The sequence below is a fragment of the Acinonyx jubatus genome, chromosome B2 (assembly GCF_027475565.1).
Source record: "Acinonyx jubatus isolate Ajub_Pintada_27869175 chromosome B2, VMU_Ajub_asm_v1.0, whole genome shotgun sequence".
NCBI classification, from domain to species: Eukaryota; Metazoa; Chordata; class Mammalia; order Carnivora; family Felidae; genus Acinonyx; species Acinonyx jubatus.
Genome location: NC_069385.1, coordinates 41,209,809 through 41,229,556, shown reverse-complemented (window position 1 = coordinate 41,229,556; position 19,748 = coordinate 41,209,809). Strand labels below are relative to the sequence as shown.

The 19,748-nt window shown below is 34.9% G+C and overlaps 1 protein-coding gene across 7 annotated transcripts in view; it reads left to right on the top strand.

Moving 5' to 3' along the window:
• Positions 1–19,748, top strand: part of PKIB (cAMP-dependent protein kinase inhibitor beta) — a 176,672-nt gene that overhangs the window by 39,154 nt on the left and 117,770 nt on the right. Inside the window, exon 1 of one of the 7 annotated variants that reach the window (XM_053222317.1) lies at positions 6,255–6,303. The exons of the other annotated variants lie outside the window; for them this stretch is intronic. The gene's annotated coding sequence lies outside the window, so the exon portion shown is untranslated. Of the gene's footprint in view, positions 1–6,254; positions 6,304–19,748 lie in introns of those variants that run through there. 7 annotated transcript variants of the gene reach the window in all.

The following is a 19,748-nucleotide window of genomic DNA, read 5'->3' as shown; positions in this document are numbered from 1 at the left end:
CCTAAAGCAGTGGAATATACATTCGTCTCCAGTGTACATGGAACGTTCTCCAGAATAGAAAACATACTGGGACACGAATCAGCCCTCAACAAGTACAAAAAGATCAAGATCATACTGTGCATATTTTTAGACCACAACATTATGAAACTCAAAATCAACCACAAGAAAAAATTTGGAAAGGTAACAAGTACTTGGAGACTAAAGAACATCCTACTAAAGAATGAATGGGCTAACCAAGAAGATAAAGAGGAAATTAAAAAGTACATGGAAGTCAATGCAAATGAAAACACAACAGCACCAAACCTCTGGGACGCAGCAAAGGCAGTCATAAGAGGAAAGTATATAGCAATCCAGGCCTTCCTAAAGAAGGAAGAAAGGTCTTAGATATACAACCTAACCTACACCTTAAAGGTCTGGAAAAAGAATAGCAAATAAAACGCCAAACCAGCAGAAGACAGATAATAATAAAGATTAATGCTATAGAAACCAAAAAAACCCAGTAGAACAGATCAATGAAACCAGAAGCTGGTTCTTTGAAAGAATTAACAAAATTGATACACCACCACCCAGTTTGATAAAAAGAAAAAGAAAAGGATCCAAATAATAGAATCAAGAATGAAAGAGGAGAGATCACAACCAACACAGCAGAAATACAAACAAAAATAAGAAAATACTATGAGCAATTATACGCCAATAAAATGGGCAATCTGGAAGAAATTGAAAAATTTCTAGAAACATATACACTGCCAAAATGGAAACATGAAGAAATAGAAAATTTGAGCAAGACCTATAACCAGTAAGGAAATCGAATTAGTAATCAAAAACTGCCAAAAAACAAGAGTCCAGGGCAAGAATGTTTTCCAGGGGAATTCTAGCAAACATTTAAGGAAGAGTTAACACCTATTCTCTTGAAGCTGTTCCCAAAAATAGAAATGGAAGGAAAACTTCCAAACTCTTTCTATGAAGCCAGCATTACCTTGATTCCCAAACCAGAGACCCCACTAAAAAGGAGAACTACAGACCAATTTCCCTGATGAACATGGATGCAAAAACTTTCAACAAGATATTAGTCAACTGGATGCAACAATACATTAAAAAAATTATTCACCACGACCAAGTGGGATTTACACCTGGGATGCAGGGCTGGTGCAACGTCCACGAAACAATTAATGTGATTCATCACACCAATAAAAGAAAGGACAAGAACCATATGATCCTCTCAACAGATGCAGAGAAAGCATTTGACAAAATACAGCATCCTTTCCTGATAAAACCCCTCAAGAAAGTAGGGATAGAAGGATCATAACCTCAAGATCATAAAAGCCATATATTAAAGACCCAACACTAATATCCTCCTCAATGGGGAAAAACTTAGAGCTTTCCCTCTAAAGTCAGGAACAAGACAAGTCTCACCACTGTTATTCAACATAGTATTGGAAGTCTTAGCCTCAGCCATCAGACAACATAAAGAAATAAAAGGCATGCAAATTGGCCAGGAGGAGGTCAAATTTTCACTCTTTGCAGATGACATGATACTCTCTATGGAAAACCCAAAAGATTCCACCAAAAAACTTCTAGAACTGATTCATGAATTCGGCAAAATTGCAGGATATAAAATCAATGCACCAACAGTGAGGCAACAGAAAGAGAAATCAAGGAATTGATTCCATTTACAATTGCACCAAAATCCATAAAATACTTAGGAATAAATCTAACCAAAGAGGTGAAAATCTATACACTGAAAACTATAGAAAGCTTATGAAAGAAGTTAAAGAAGACACGAAAAAAATGGAAAAATATTCCATGCTCCTGGATAGGATGAACAAATATTGTTAAATATCTATATATTCAATGCAATCCCCATCAAAATAACATCAGCATTATTCACAGACCTAGAACAAACCATCCTAAAATTTGTAGGGAACCAGAAAAGACCCCGAATAGTCAAAGCAATCTTGAAAAAGAAAACCAAAGCAGGAGGCATCACAATCCCAGACTTTAAGCTATACTACAAAGCTGTAATCATCAAGACAATATGGTACTGGCACAAGAGCAGACACTCAGATCAATGGAACAGAATAGAGAACCCAGAAATGGACCTACAAACATATGGCCAACTAATCTTTGACAAAGCAGAAAAGAATATCCAATGGGATAAAAACAGTCTCTTCAGCAAGTGGTGTTGGGAAATCTGGACAACAACATGCAGAAGAATGAACCTGGACCACTTTCTTACACCATACACAAAAATCAACTCAAAATGGTTGAAAGACCTCAATGTAAGACAGGAAGCCATCAAAATCCTCAAGGAGAAAGCAGGCAAAAACCTCTTTGACCTTGGCCACAGCAACTTCTTACTCAACATGTCACCCAAGGCAAGGGAAACAAAAGCAAGAATGAACTACTGGGACGTCATCAAAATAAAAAGCTTCTGCACAGTGAAGGAAACAATCAGCAAAACTAAAACGCAACCGACGGAATGGGAGAAGATATTTGCAAACAACATATCAGATAAAGGGTTAGTATCCAAAATCTATGAAGAACTGATCAAACTCAACACCCAAAAAACAAATAATCTTATGAAGAAATGGGCAAAAGACATGACTAGATACTTCTCCAAAGAAGACATCCAGATGGCCAGCTCACACATGAAAAAATGCTCAACATCATTCATCATCAGAGAAATACAAATCAAAACCACAATGAGATACTACCTCACACCTGTCAGAATGGTTAACATTAACAACCCAGGCAACAACAGATGTTGGTGAGGATGTGGAGAATGAGGATCTCTTTTGCACTGCTGGTGGGAATGCAAACTGGTGCAGCCACTCTGGAAAACAATATGGAGGTTCCTCAAAAAATTAAAAATAGAACTACCCTATGACCCAGCAACTGCACTACTAGGTATTTATCCAAGGATACAGGTGTGCTGTTTCAAACGGGCACATGCCCCCAATGTTTATGGCAGCACTATCAACAATAGCCAAAGTATGGAAATAGTCCAAATGTCCATTGATGGATGAATGGATAAAGAAGATGTGGTATACACACACACACACACACACACACACACACACACACACACTCACACACACACACACACAATGGAGTATTATTCAGCAATCAAAAAGAATGAAATCTTGCCATTTGCAACTATGTGGATGGAACTGGAGGGTATTATGCTAAGTGAAATTAACAGAGAAAGACAAATATCATGTAACTTCACTCATAGGACTTTAAGACAGAGAACAGATGAACACAAGGAAAGGGAAGCAAAAATAATATAAAAACAGGGAGGGGGACAAAACATAAGAGACTCTTAAACATGGAGAACAAACAGAGGGTTACTAGAGGGTTTGTGGGAGGGGAGATGGGCTAAATGGGTAAGGGGCATTAAGAAATGTACTTCTGAAATCATTGTTGCACTATATGCCAACAACTTGGATGTAAATTTAAAAAAAATTACAAAATAAAAAAGAAAGAAATCCTGGGGAATTAACATACCCCAGGGACAGCCCTCAAATAATGACTGATGGGAGTTGATGAATATGTATAATTTGAGGCATGTGTTTTATACTATCATCTGCAAGATTATGCTCGAGTCATCTACCCACTGCTACCCACTGGTTGTAGCTGGCTTCATATGCATTCTTTTATTTCCACATTTTTATTGAGATATAATTGACAATAATATTGTACAAGTTTAAGGTGTACAACATGATGATTTGATATAGGAATATATTGCAAAATGATTACCACAAAAGATTAGTTAACATATCTATCACATTGTATAGCTACCTTTTATTGTGTGTATGAGGAGAACTTTTAAGATCTACTATCTTAGCAATTTTCAAGTATATAATACAGTATTAACTATTGTCAACATGCTGTACATTAGATTCCCAGAACTTATTATCTTCTAATTGGAAATTTGTACCTTTTGACCACCTTTGCCCATTTTCCCCACCCTCTCACCCCTGGCAAACCAATCTATTCTCTGTTTCTATGAGTTTAGTTTTTTTTTTTTTAGATCCCACATATAAATGAGATCATAGATTACTTGTCTTTCTCTGTTTTACTTCAATTAGTATAATGTCCTTTAGGTTCATCCATGTTGTCACAAATGGCAGGATTTCCACATTTCCTTATTTTTTTATGGCTGAATAGTATTTATTATACATATACCACATTTTTTATCCATTCGTCATTTGACACGTAGGCTGTTTCCACACTATGGCTATTGAATGAATGTTGTAATGAACATGGGAGTGCAGACATCTCTTTGAGACAGTGATTTCATTTCCATCAGATATATACCCAGAAGGGATTGATGGATCATTTTAATTTATTGAGGAATCTCTATACTGTTTTCCATAGTGGCAGCACCAATTTATAGAACACACTCTTGATCCACTGTCTTCTCTTCCCTGTCTTGTTTCCCCCCTCTGCCAAAGTCCTTTGTATCCTACAGATAAACTACTTATACTTGAAACCTCATCTCAGAGTCTATTTTTGGAAGGACACAAGATAAAACACCAGGATTAGTTATCTTCACTTAATTTTTAAATTGGCTAACTCAATAGGAAATGAGTTATTGATTATTTGTATCAACATAGGTAAATCTCAAAATATATTATTAAATGAAAGAAGCAAATTTAGAGAATTCATAAGTAGGGTAGTATTTGTGAAAAAAATAGCATATACAAAACAATTTTATGTATGCAAAGCAATGCCATATATGCAAAAATTGTATAAATGCAACATGGTATAAAATTTATAACAAAATATATGACAGAAGATTCTTGGGAATGGTAAAGCCAAAATTAGAGTTGCGAAACCTCTAGAGAGAAGGAAGGGGAATGTTATTTGGGAGGGTTACACAGGCTTGGTATATTTTATTTTTTAAGCTGTATTATAGCTCTGTGTATTTATATCATTCCATATGTTTTTTATATGTCTGAAATAAGTTGTTATGATTACCTACCTATATAAAGTAAAACAAAATGCTTGTAAAGAAAATTCATATAATACTTTAAAAGAAATGTTCATTTAATACTTAAAGAAACCTGGGTGTTATATTGTAAGTGATGAATCATTAAATTCTATGACTGAAACTAATATTATACTATATGTTAATAAATGGAATTTAATTAAAAACTTGAAACTAAAAAAATAAAGTTAACTGTAAAAAAACCACAAAGAAACCTTTACAAAGTACAAAAGACAAATAAATTTAAGTCTAATAGAATTGACTTTTAAAAATATAAATGTTAAGATACTGTAATGGAGGATATATGTCATCATGCATTTGTCCAAACCCTTAGAAAGTACACCATCAAGAGAGCCCTAATATCAACTATAGTATTTGAGTAATAATGATGTCAATGTAGGTGCATCCTTTGTAACAAGTGTACCATTCTTCTGGGGCATGTTGATAAGAAGGAGGCTATGCATGTGTGGGAGCAGAAGGAATATGGGACATTTGTATTTTCTGCTCAATTTTTCTGTGAATCTGAAACTGCTCTAAAAAATTCATCTACTAAAATGGACCAAAAAGTGAAATTTTATGTCAAAAAAATTGAAACAAGATTGTCTAAACTAGGAAACCACCACAAATACTATATTAATAGTATGTAGAAGTTACACAAATCAGTATGAAAAACACAAAGGCCCTAATGGAAAAAGAAAATGAACACAGAATTGTCTGGGTGGCTCAGTGGGTTGAATGTCTGACTCTTGGTATCAGCTTAGGTCATGACCTTGAGGTTTATGGGATCAAGCTGTGAGTGAGTCTGGCTCTGTGCTGATGGCAGGGAGTCTACTTGGGATTCTCTCTTTCCTCCTCTTTCTGCTCCTCCCATGGTTATGCTCTGTCTCTCTCTCTCTCTCTCAAAATAAATAAATAAACTTAAAAAAAAAAAACAATCATAGGAACAGGAAATTCTCCAACAGGAGTAAAAATGGCTATGAAACTAGTTAACCAATTTGTAGTTAACTTCACTAGTAATCAAAGAAAAGAATAATAGGAGAAGAAAAATAGGAGTTAAAATATTCATCTCTAAAAATGGCAAAGGCTTAAATCTTGATGACTCTTAGTGCCAATTAGGAGGTAGACACACTCTCAAATGTGCTCAAAACATTTTAGAAAGTTGGTCCCTTTGCCTCAATAATTTGTCTTCTTGGATTTAGTTGTAAAGGTTTAATCAAGGCTGTAGTTTTCCTAGTCAGAGAGAAGCTGGAGCACCAGACATGTTTGGGCTCACATATCTCCTCTACTTCCTAATGATTGTGTGACTTAGGGTAAGTTATTTCTTTCTTCTCACTGAACCTATTTCCTCAACTGTAAATGTGGATAACTATATATGTCTTATAGAAAATCATGAAGATTAAATTAAATAATGTAATTAACAACTTGGTATAGGGTTGAACATTTAGAGTTATTTACCTGATAGCTATTTTATTATAGTGATATTTTTTGCAGAAATATATATAATCTTAAAATTTTGGACATTACCTAAAGGTCTAATATACAGAAGGGCAGGCAAAAATATGGTTTTCAGAGAACAGATGTGGCCATTAAAGATATTTCTAGGGGGGCGCCTGGGTGGCACAGTTGGTTGAGCCTCCGACTTCAGCCAGGTCACGATCTCGCGGTCCGTGAGTTCCAGCCCTGCGTCAGGCTCTGGGCTGATGGCTCAGAGCCTGGAGCCTGTTTCCGATTCTGTGTCTCCCTCTCTCTCTGCCCCTCCCCCGTTCATGCTCTGTCTCTCTCTGTCCCCAAAATAAATAAACGTTGAAAAAAAATTTTTTTTAAGATATTTCTAGAAATGTTTAATGAGAAAGAATATACTCATGTTAAATGAAAGAAAAAAATAGACCACGGGACTCCTGGATCAGTTGAGCATCCGACTTCGCTCAGGTCACGATCTCATGGTTCATGGGTTTGAGCTCTGCATCGGGCTCTATGCTGACAGCTCAGAGCCTGGATCCTGCTTCAGATTCTGTGTCTCCCTCTCTCTCTGCCTCTCCCCTGCTCGGGGCTCTGTCTCTGTCTCTGTCTCTGTCTCTTTCTCTGTCTCTCTCTCAGAAATAAATATTAAAAGAGAAAAAAAAATAGACCAGCATACAAAGCTGTACATAAATTATGATATCATGTATCAAAACATATGCAGGAAATACACCCAAATTAACAGTAGTATTTCTAGACTACAGAATTATGAATGACTTTTTTTCTTCTTTATGCTTTTTGGTATTTCCAAGTCTTCTACCATGAACAGCATTACTTTCAGAAGCATAAAAAGTCACAAAGATAATATGATGGAAAAGAATGTAATTTAATTTTATGCAAATATAAGTACCTTATAAGAAGTATTACTGACAACATTTCTTGAAAAAGATATATTTAACATATTGCATACTGATTTTTTTAATCATATGATATATTGTCTCATGCCCTTTAAAATTAACTTTAACTTGCTTGGCTTTATGTGTGATTAAACAAATTGAAAACTACCAGAAAGAGAGAGAATCAAGGAAATAAATATGACATTTTAAGCATAATTTTTCTAAAGCACTTTGGCCTGAATGGCCATTAGGTCTAACAGTAGCGTTTGCACATCCATTTGTTCACATATTTATTCATTAAACATTAGGCCACATATTATGTGTCAGGTACTGTGCCAGAAATGAGGCATTTAGGAATTAATATGGGATGGTCCCTGTCTTCAAGGATCTCACACTTCAATAGACAATGACTGCACTATAACATTATATATGGTTTACATTAAAAAGTGCTGTGGGTACATAAAAGCAGGAGCTACTTGTGGTTTGATCAAAGGCATTTGTCAGACAGTATCATAAGTATATTTTAATATTAGGAATTCTAGTAAAATTAGATTAAAACCTGACCTATATTACTTTAAGTAAAGAAATCTATGGAGGGATAACTTTTTCCTGAGATGAGGGAGACAGGGTTGGAGAAATGTTAAAGTAAAAGGAATAAAGTTACAAGATCCTAACTATGGACCTTGAATTTGGGCTTATTTTGTCTATACGTTGTCCTAGGAGTTTATAGTTTCACTGTTTTTCAAACAGATTTGTTGAACAAAGGTGATAAAGATTTTCAGGTTTGTGAAGTCATCAGATCTTTCCAGAAAAACAAGTATCAATGAAAAAAGAAATATAGAAAACAGCACTGAGGAAAAATAGAATTATTTCTTATTTTAAATGCAGAAGACAAAAATTTATTTAAAATGCATTAACTGGAGGTGGTGCCTGGGTGGCTCAGTCAGTTAAGCATCTGATTCTTGATTTTGGCTCAGGTCATGATCTCATGGTTTGTGAATTCGAGCCCTGTGTTGGGGCTCTGTGTTGGTACAGACCCTGCTTGGGATTCTCTCTTCTTCCCTCTCTGCCTCACCTCCCCCCAGGAAATAAATTTTAAAGATTTATGAAAAAAAATAGAATGAACTAGCTGGAGAGAAATGGAAAAGAGCATATTTAGGGGGAAAAAGATAATCTCTTTATTAAATTTAGCAAAAAGGTGTAAAACTTTGTGAGCAGGAATTATTTTATGATGGTGTTAAAACAGAGGAGAAATGTGCTTGGTGAGAAATGAACAAATATTACTTGAGTTAGATGAAAATGTGAATAGTATTTATAAGAGCCAGGAAGATCAATTCTGCTTCAAACGTGAGTGAAAGGAGACATGGGAGGTATGGACAAAAATAAAATCAGGGTGTAAGCAAGACATTTTGAGAGACTTGGCAAATGAGTTAGCATCATGTATGATACTTCATGCTAGCAGGATTGCTAATTCACGTGGGTAAAAAAGGGTAATATAATTTCTTGACCTCTCCCCCGTGACACCTTTCTAAAATCTTGAATTCTACTTGTTCAAAATGGAACTCATCAATTTCTCATGCAAAATCATCTGGACTTATCTGTTACTATTAATTACAACACTGATTTTGTAGTCACCAAGATATCAAACTGTTATTTTGTCTTTTCCATTTCCTACATTCAGTTATATGCCTGGTTGTCCAGGTTCCCTCTGTAAAATCAATCCTTACTTCCTTTTGTTTCCAAGGTCACTACCCTAATCTTGGTCTCTGTCGGTTCCTGCCTGGGCTCTGAGAGCCTGCCTCTCTTTCCCACAATGTACACGGTTGATGATGTAATCTTTTGATGGTTAGATCTGATCATATTTCTCCACCTGCTCAAACCCCTTCCAAGATTTGTTACTTCAGAATAGTCAGGAGTTTAAGGCTACCATAGCTTACCCACAACCTACTTTCTCAGGTTTATTTCAAATTATTTTCTCATTGACTTCTTACATTCTAATTACATTGGACTTTTCATTGATGCACAACCATGCTTTCCCACCTCCATATCTTTGCATTTGTATTTTCTTTGCATGAAATATCCTTTTCCCCTTCTAGCCTATATTCCCTAACGTATTCTTCAAGAGCCATCTTTATTTGTTTATTTTATTACTATTATTTAAAAAAAATTTTTAAAGTTGTTTTGGGAGAGAGACAGACAGACAGGCAGAGCACAAACGGGTGAGGGGCAGAGAGAGAGAGGGAGACACAGAATCCAAAGCAGGCTCCAGGCTCTGAGCTGTCAGCACAGAGCCTGACGCGGGGCTCAAACTCATGGACTGTGAGATCATGACCTGAGCCAAAGTGATGCTTAACCGACTGAGCCACCCAGGCACCCCAAACACTTGGAACTGTTTTCTCATTTAAAGTCTCTTCCTATTATTTTTTAATGCCACTTCCTTTATCTTCTCTTACAAGAATATATTAATTATTTTTATTCCCCATAAAAGACTAGATTATAGTCTTTTACAGAGCAGAGATTTGTGTATTCATTTTTATGGCTCTTTACACCAGATTAGGCACTCAGTAAATATTTCTTGAAATGAATATTAGTCAATAATTGGTAACAAAACAAAGTGCTATTTACAAAAATATAATGTACTTAATCATCTATTCATGAAAATTTTAAAATTTAAGACATATCATCTCTTAATTAAAAATATTATACCACAAAATAAGAGTCATCTTCTGGGCCCCATGTATCAATATCAGGTTACAAATGATGAATATTATTGCTGATAGTAAAGTGGCATCCTCTCTACAATTCAGCTGGAGGAAATCTGAATTGTTCTTACACAAGTACCCACATAAAATAAATGATACATGTTAAACACAACCAGATGTTTCTCATTTAGAATGATTCAAGTGCAAAGAAAAGAGATCGTGTATAGACTGATAATGCAATCAACCTTATCCTGAAATTATTAAAAATCGGTTTTAACGTGCTTTTTATTCAGTAGAATTAACGTATTTCTTATTTAAATTTTTACAGTACAAAAATATTTTTCAGTGAATTTGTACTAAAATTATTTGTCAACTATTTTATATTTGACCAGTGTTGCTAGTCCAATATATTAAAGGTTTCAAAAATTGTTTTCCCTTTTTGAAAATAGAGGATTTTATGTGAATGGATTTAAATTTAAACACTAAAATCATTTGCTTGAAGCTTCTTCCATAGACTGAAATGTTTCAAGTGGTATCTAAGCACGGACAAGCATGCTCATAGTATCTTCAATTATGAGTTATAGAAAACAAAACTTCAGAAATTGGAATTTGGTTGATTTTGAGGGGAAATTGGGATCTCTGGAAAATGCCTTTGGCATGTAATGATGCTATCTGTTTTCATCTCTCTGATTAAATGAAGGTAGTTATTGAGCCTATTGCCATTCGTATGTTATTTATGAAGTGAATTAGAAATATTTTTTTCCTATTTGCATTTTTCCTCATTCTCTTTTTCTTTCTTAAAAATTAATTTTCTTCGTTAGCCTCTTAATGAAGTGAATTGTTTGCTAGGGCAGGGTTTGCCCAGCTTCATACTGTTAGTTTGCCTCCCTGAATGCCAGGGTTTTCATGCTGTTGTTGCATCATTGACACTGGAATTCTCCTCTACTGTATCTCCATGTACCATCTAAGCAGCAGAAAATATAATTAGGTCTGGTATCTTCTCAGTTCCTGGCACACCAACATTTTCTTTCTTTTTTTTTTCCAATTGAATCTGTTCTAGTGAGCCTCCAAAGTAAAAAATTAAAGGATAGATGGAATAGGAAGGTTTATTTGTTTTCACTGAATTGTGCTCAGTATCTTGTTTGACAGTACCTGTGGTAAATCTGCTGTTTTACTCCTTTTAGAAAACATGTGAATTGTAGCTGGTGGAGAAACAATCTTTATCATCAGTTCTTGTCTCAGCTACCACCAGGGTGGGTGCCGCTGATCTGTATTTCAGACTCTCGCCTGCCAAATGTCCAGGGTCTTCCATTCATCACAGGCTTGAGATATGCTGACGGTCAAGGACCGCTGGAGACCACACAGCCAGGATATCACTTCACTCCTCAAATAGACCTAGTAGTTTTGTGAAAATATAAGTTTAACTACTATATCACATTGATTTAGAAGAACTGAACCATTATAATCCCATCACAAATTTTCTATACAAAAGATAGAATAGACTTTTTAGGTCTGAAGCCGTTTTTTTGGTACAGAAATTTAAGATCTCCTGGGAAATGCAGATTTCTGTTTAGAGAATTTGCTCCCCCCACCAGTCATGTCAGAGTTGCTTTTATCATAACATTTTTTAAAATGTTTATTTATTTTTGAGAGGGAGTGCAGAGAGTGGGAGTGCAAGCGGGGAAGGGGCAGAGAGAGAGAGGGAGACAGAGGATCCAAAGCGGGCACCATGCTGACAGCAGAAAGCCTGGATGCAGGGATCGAACCCACAAATTGCGAGATCATGACCTCAGTGGAAGGCAGACGCTCAGCCAACTGAGCCACCCAGGGATTATAATGGTTCAATTCTTCTAAATCAATGTGATATAACATTTCTTTAGCAGTGGAAGATTTTCCATTCCATCGTGACTTATGATTGCTAGTTATTATCAAAATTATCAGGCAATGACCATGAAAAACTGAACAGAGAAGGAGTCATGCAAATTGCTTGGTCGGAGAACTTCTCAAAGACTTAAATAGATTTGGAATGGAAGATGCAAGACTAGGTTAAATATAAAAACTTGCCAAATAAATGTTGAAAAACAATGACCAAATCTTTAAAATTTCAAGGATTGAGATTAAAGGCTTAAAAGAATTTATTTTCTCTGTTACACAAACTTGATCCTACTTTTAGTGTGTGTGTTCTTACAATTCTGTGATTTATCCACATGCACTTGCATTTATCATACTTTTGTTCTGTTTTTCTTCCTTCTTATATCTTAATCTCTTTTGTGGGCAGGGAACACTGCAAATCTTTAATTGTGCCAGATGTCTGACTGCTGAGTAAATATTGGTTGAGTGAGCCCTGAGGATATGTTTTCATGATTGCATCTTTCTATACATAACAGTTATTAAGTTTTTTTCCAGCTTTCTGTCTTTATGGGCAAGAGTAGTCTGAATATAGGGTGGGCAGTGGGTATAAATGTAAATTATGGAATCATTCTGTATTTTTAAATCTTTATGCTCTTCTTTTACATAAATATATATGAACCATACATATATATGAACATAAATGTATGTGCATATAAACATACATTTACATATATAAATATATACATATGAACCAGGAATCATCCATTGGTGGTAGTATATATATAGAGTGTGTGTGTGTGTGTTTTTTCCCTTTGAGTGTAGAGGTGGTCTTTTACACTATGAGCCACACGATGTATGTTTCATGGTTAACACATAGTAGATGCTCAAAAAATGTTTGTGCCTCTTGATGATAGATGAGAGGACTCTAGTTATTTCTGTCACCTGCATGGAACTAATACTATAGTAGTTAACATTCTATAAAAAAAGTTAAAGTCCTAGAGTCTTCCAGGTCATCCTTGAGACTTAATGTGTCTCCCCAGAATCCAGTAAATTTTCTTCACCAAGCAGAACTCATCAGTCATGCCTCTGGGCTCCTTTTTATTTTCTTCCATGTGCCATGAAAAAAGAAGAAGTGAATAAGACAATGTAAGAGAAGAATAAGGAGATGTGGTCACTGTTCAACAACTCGCTCTGTTGCTGGCTTTGGCTTTCATTCAGATGCGAATGAATGGGAAAGATTCCAAAGGCCAAAAGGCAGTTTTATAACATAATATATTAAACAAACAAATTCTGAATATAAAGTCTGGGATTTTTTTCCCCTCAAATGTCACTCTTACTAATGATTGTAAATATGTCTTTCAAAGAAGTTGAAGTTAGGGATGATGTTACTTGCTGAAGGGGCTAGACAGAGAAATATTATGACCAGCAGTGTTTTATAATCTATGCACCTGGGATGATATCTGCCTTCTTTGTGGTGATGGATGATATTTGTAGAAGGTGCAATAGCTTTGTACAGTCTGTGATAAAAGCAATGAAGGCCACATTAACATATCATCATCTATAAATATCTTTAAGTAGAACTGGGATATAGTCTCCACAAGGTCAGAGATTTTTGTCTGTTTTTATATATGCTAAGACTTAAAATGGTACTTAACCCATAGTAGTCATGAAAGAAATAGTTACTGAATAAAATATTGGAAATATGGACACATTATTCTTGCATTTTATCATCTTTGGTTATGCAAGTTGTGTTTTGTTTTCCTGACTTCATAATTATCTGCTGAGTAATCTATGTAATTTGAAGAGATATAAAATATAGAATGGTCTTGACAATCATGACAGAAAAACACTTCCATCATAAACATTTTTTTTCCTTTTGGCTATTTTTCTCAAATAGGTTGATTATATGGATGGCTGTTTGATTCCATTGCATGATACACTGTAGAAATCAAATAAACTAAGCTTTGGTGAAGATTATTTTGAATAAATGAATAGAGTATTTAATAATTTTGAGAATATATTTCAGAAATATATATGATATTACTAGCCTTAAAACAGACATATTAATAGTATCTTCTACATTATGCAGACAACAAATAGTGAGACAGGAGTTCTATGGAAGGACTTATATGTTCTTAATAATATTAAATTCTTCCAGTAATTGAGAATTTTTATTCTAATAATGACATTGGTAATAAACCAGTATGACATATATTAAAGATTAGACTCATAATTCATCTTGTAGAATACAATTATTCACAAATCATTCCCTGAAATACCTCTTTAACATTTTTTCTTGCTTACTAGGTTATTCCATTCAATCTTTGATACTATTACTTTAGGATGCTACCTGAGCACTACACTTCTTCCCACCATTTATTTAATTAAAAAAAATACACACACACAGTCACACACACATTTGCATTTTGCAGTTATTATCCTAATGTGTCTTTTTAGTTTCATTCTAGGCATAAATACCAAATCTAACAAACATTATTAATCACCATGCTGATGATATTAATAACACTAACAATAATCCACTCTGGATTAGTTTATTTTCACAAACTCAAATTTAAATTATTTTTTTCAACTTGAGAGGTAAACAGTTCCTTAAGATCCTCTGAGACGAGTGAGAATAGAGCAGAAAGGCCAACTGTCAGGATTATTAGACCTTCATTTGGACCTGAGGCCAATGTTTAACTTGAATGGAGAGCTGGAAAGTTAGTATTTACTGTCTTTGCAGTACGGGAGAGTCTAATTCTGGAAGCCACAGAGAAATGAAGGCAAGGTCTCACCTATTATTCTTCTGGCCTGATACACCCTGCCCCCCTCTTTTGAAATGTATGGATGTATTGTATCTGACACTAGGGAGAGTGTCAGCTAAGTTTAAACTTTCCTTAGCTTTTCCATAGCCAATGGAATGTCTTTTGTTAGAAGATTCTTGGGAAGGTTGAGAAATGAGAAAAGATACGGCAGTCCTGCTGGAATAGATCTAAGAAGCACTGCTATCACCAGTCCTGCCTTTATCAGACATTCCATTGGCTGATATATGGCCATTAAATATGTTCTACTTTTACTTGTTGATGTGAGATGAGCTTTTGGGTGATGAGTGTACAACACTCACTTAAATGTGCAATGCTGGGTCCAGTACAGGTGCCTGGGTGGCTCAGTCAGTTAAGTGTCTGACTCTTGATTTCTGCTCAGGTCATGATCTCACAGTTTGTGGGATCGAGCCCCATGTAAGGCTGTGTGCTGGCAGCATGGAGCCTGCTTGGGATTCTCTCTTTTCCTCTCTCTCTGCCCCTCCCCGACTCTCTCTCTCTCTCTCTCAAAATAAATAAATAAACTTTAAAATACAATAAAATTTACATCTACAAACCAGAGGTTAAATATGTCCTCACAAAAGTGAAATATCATTTGGAAATTATAATAAGTCCTAGATTAACTCACCATGAATAGAATTTTAACCAGGTGTTTTATTGTTGCGTAAATAAATTCAGTAAGTAAATCACATAGCAACAAGTTAGAGGCCTGTGATACACTGATTAACAACCTAGCGGATATTTTTTTCCTACATTCCACATTTAGAGGAAAGATGAAACAATATTAGGTAAAAATATCTCCTATCTCAGATATTATTAACTTTTCCATCATGAGATTTAAGTATAGTTTCAAAAAATGAACAGAACCAAGGAAATGTTAAGTTATATTTACCATATTATTTATTCATGGTCAGAAGTGTAGCCTTAGTGTATTACAAAAGGATTTTAAAATGGAAGATTGAGACTAAGTATGAGCTGTCTGATGAACTTACTGTTGTTCCAAAATAGTAAATTCACTAAATACCTTAATCGCAAAGTACTATGATCAGTGGAAGAATATTTATCCAATACAGTGAGGTAAGATACACAAAGAGCAGCAGATGGTCTACTGAATAATTGAATACCTTTCAACTTTACCTGGCTTTCGTTGAACTCACCTAGCTGGTCTATCTTTATTTGCTACTTTTCTACACAAACAACTAGAAACCTAATAGCTGACTCAATTGTTGGGTTAAAGCTGAAAGTGTCCACATATTGTTTAATTTCCTCCTTCTCTCACAGCTAAAGAAAGTCTATGCAAATAAAATTAAATTATGTAAATACACAGTGCAAGTTAATGGAAGGACATAGCTAAAACCTAGTTTCTTAACTTCTGGTCCAGTGTTCTTTCTATGCTATTATCCTGCTTCCCTCAAGCAATTTGCTACCAAGTATTAAAACTGGGCAAAATTCTATTTTCTCAAATCATCCAGAATAGTGATTCCTAATGTTTTTGGAGCTATTACTTCCTTATGCTAATCATGATGAGTCCTTGCAAAATAGAGTAACCTGTTTCTCTTCCTGTTTGTTTTCCTTTTCTTTTTTTTAAAGATGACACACTTTGAAATTTGGTTTTGAGATTTGAGAACTTTGAAATATTTCCAATGGAAAGTAAACTCCTTTTGGTAGGAAGCACATTGTCATGTTTATGTTCCTAGCAATTAATAGAATGTCTGGTGCATAACAAATGTTCTCTGAACTGAATTAAGCTTAACAAAATTGATATAATTGACAAAGGGTTAGTGAAATCATGCTTTGAAATCACTTACTCAGAGAGTGTTTCAATTTCCCACTTTGTGTGGGTAGATGTTGTCTATGTTGAAAATAAGCTGATCTATTTAACCGAGGATGGCAATGACAAACAGGAATTTACTTATGGTCCTTGCCTGGTTAGGTTTTTCATTACTTATGTTGCAATTGTTAGTTGCTGTCATGATACTGTTACATGTTTTCCTCATTTTAATATAGCTGTACTTTATAATAATTTACTTTTGGTTGTCTTCTCAGCAGACTGATAATTCAATGTCATTATTTACTTTACACTGTCTATTGTGATTCATCCTTTTGTGTCCTCACATAGTCCTTTTGCCTTTGACTATAACTTCAAAGAAAGCTTAAATAAATGAAGAGATGTATAGGCTCACTGTTAAAGGAGAGGAATCTTAAAAACCTGAACACAAAATGGTTATGTATTTCTTTTTGGTCTTTCATAAGTATTAAATTTGAAAGTCTCTTCTTGAGGAAGTCCTTTCACCATACTTAACCCCTTCTTGGCCCTTGGCTCTCCTTTTTAATTCAGTGTGTGTGCATGCTATGTGCAGTGTATGATATACTAGATGAGAGGGCTTGTATTTAGTAGAACAATCCAGCAGATGGGCCTTGAGACGAATCTGGGCAGCTACAAACTTAGAGAACACAAGAAACAGCCCCCCAGAACTCCAAGTCCTAGTATTGGCCATAGCTCTTCCAGACAAGGACCACTTTGGGGCCACAGGAGACATGTGAGCACTTGTTAGAACAAATCTTCTTATGCCTCCACCTGAGTGGGGTGGTCAGAGAGGGCAATAACTTTACTCCAGATTTTATTGTTTGCAGATAAAAGTATATACCGAACAGCTGCTTTATTCAGACAAATAAAACGAAATAAATGATAAATGTTTCTCTTTTGTACTCTTTCTTTCTTTCTTTCTTTCTTTCTTTCTTTCTTTTTTTCTTTTTTGGAAGCACACATTTTGTGGCCTAGATAAATGTGTTTAAGCGCTATCTATCTGTTTATACATTACTTTGTTTCCTGGTATTCTTTCTTTTTCTGTCCTTGTGGAAACATTGTAGATTCTTATATATGCTTTGTTTATGCTTGTTGGATGGATGAATAAAGGAAGAACAGAAATATGCCACATAGATCTGGAACGTTTCTGAGAAATAAATCATCTAGTCCTGTTCCCTGGTACTAGGAGTAAGAATATGGAAGTCTGGAGAGGCTGCACAACTTTTGATGAGTGGCAGGAGTGCTTAGTGTCCATTTCCCTTGATTCCCACTACATTATGTTTTCCACTGCAAAAATACAACTTCTGCTAAATTGTGAGGCTTTTTATAACTCTTGACTCCAGGATTGAGGAGATTCTCATTTAGTGCCTGAGCCTTTGTGATCCTAATATAACTTCATACCATAGAAATATCTACTAGAGTAAGATGTAGCCAGAAATCCTATTTCTCTCCTACAATAACGTATATAAGGAATCGTAAAAATGAGTGCTAGTTAATTCCAGCAATGTTTACAATAATAAAATCCTGGAAAGAACCTAAATGTTTTTTTCTGTATGGGGAGTGGCTAAATGAATCTTAATATTTTTATTCTAGGAAATAAAACTGTTACTTTGCAAAAGTTAAAAAGAATGTCATACCTATTTTGATAATAGCAACAGAATTCTAAGACATCGTACGATAAAAAATAAAAGTTATAGAATACCTACAGTATGTAAAACACACAGACATGTAAACAAAAATATAATAGTAGTTCTGGATCCATGTGATATTTATGTAAAAGTATTAAGAAAAGATGGGAAATATATTAAATTAGTGATAGATATAGTTACCTACAGGGCAGGTAGGACTAAAAGTGAAGGTGGCTTTTGAAAGTGGCTTGATTTCATCTCCATGTTTAAATTTGTAAAAAATAGAATGTATTTATGAATTACTTATGTAATGTAAAAAAAAAGTTTTTAAAAGCACAAGATCCAGTAAAAACTAAACCTCTATTTTGACATCACCTTATACTTGGGGCTGGGAGACAATATGCAGATGTGCAAGAGGGGTTGTCATTCTGGGCCTGCTAATGTTCTATAAAAGAGATAAATAAGTTATTGATATGTAATTATTATATAAAATGAAGAAAATTATAAAGAGTAGGGATCAGTAGTGAAAAAAGATAGTTAAGTTAATGATGTTTTTGTCAACAGAGTTAATTTCATTAATAGTAAGAAACCAAATTTTTCAAGTCCAGATAAGTGATAAACTCAAATATTCACTACATCATATTCTGTGAAGAAAGATCAGGATTTTCAGGGTTTGACTATTCTGAAATATTTTATCTTTTGTTGCTTGTGTACTTCATCATTATGTATGTTTTGACACTAATGGAAATCAGAAGAAATGAGTAAAAAATCAGGACCAGGAAAAAATGGGGGCACTTAAACATATACTTAGGGGAAAACAGTGAAATAAACAAAAATGCTAAACTATTGGTAGAGAAGAATGGTATCTCACTAAAATATTTATCTTTCTGAGGTCTGAGCCTGCTGCTAGGAATATGATGTCATCTGAAAGCATTATTTAGGAAGAAGAGCTTCATGAATAGCTTTTTTACATCAAAAATGATTCATAACAAAACTTTGTGAGGTTTATTTAAGGGAAGTTATGCAGTAAGGAAGTTAAGATCACCAGCTTAATGCTTAGACATACCCAAGTTTTGAAACCTGATTCTACCACTTACAGGTTGTTAGATCTTGTGTAAGTTATTAAACCTATCTGTGCCTCAGTTTACTCTTTTGTTAAAGGCAAGGATACTGCATATCTTGCACGTTGTTTTAAGGAGGTAATAAATGATGTAATGAAAGAAAAGCACTTGGTAGTACTTGGTAAACTGAAGAAGAGTTACTTTTTTCTCCCTGTGGGGGAAGATTATAAATGTAGGCCGACAGTAAAATGATAGTTTTTTTTAGTCAGAAAAAGTGTAGATTATTTACCTCTTTAGTTAACTTGATGAATACAGACACATGTCATACAGCTATGACCATTTAATCCCAGTGGCAAGCTTTTCAAGGTTTTCGGCAAAAGTGGAAAAACCAGCCAGTTTTCTTGGATTAGTGTGGCCAAAGGGGATGGGAGAGTCAGAGTCAGAAGATGGCGGGGGAGAGACTGAAGATGAAAGTGACAGTGGGGAGATGAAGCTGCCCAGTGTTCTGCCCACAGGGCTGTCCTCTTGCA